The following is a 278-nucleotide window of genomic DNA, read 5'->3' as shown; positions in this document are numbered from 1 at the left end:
ACCTACCATAAAATACACACATCATAATATTCTGTACTTTCAGGGGTTAATGGAGTTCATCACTGCTGAGATATTGAAACAGTAAGGTTTCTGTCATCTGGTGCCAGCTTATGCAAAGTGTTTGGTGTTTCCTCTTCACCAGAACTGAGAGCCTGCATGTTGTGGATGTTGTTGCTGATGGAAAATAAAGCCCTGAAGGCAAAGGGATGGGTGGGGTTAATGAAGGAGGACAGAGATATAATGACATATCTGTCCAGTTCAGGAGCAGAAGGTGAGAA

This window comes from Neoarius graeffei, chromosome 18 (genome assembly GCF_027579695.1).
Source record: "Neoarius graeffei isolate fNeoGra1 chromosome 18, fNeoGra1.pri, whole genome shotgun sequence".
Classification (NCBI taxonomy): domain Eukaryota; kingdom Metazoa; phylum Chordata; class Actinopteri; order Siluriformes; family Ariidae; genus Neoarius; species Neoarius graeffei.
This window is presented reverse-complemented; position numbering follows the sequence as displayed.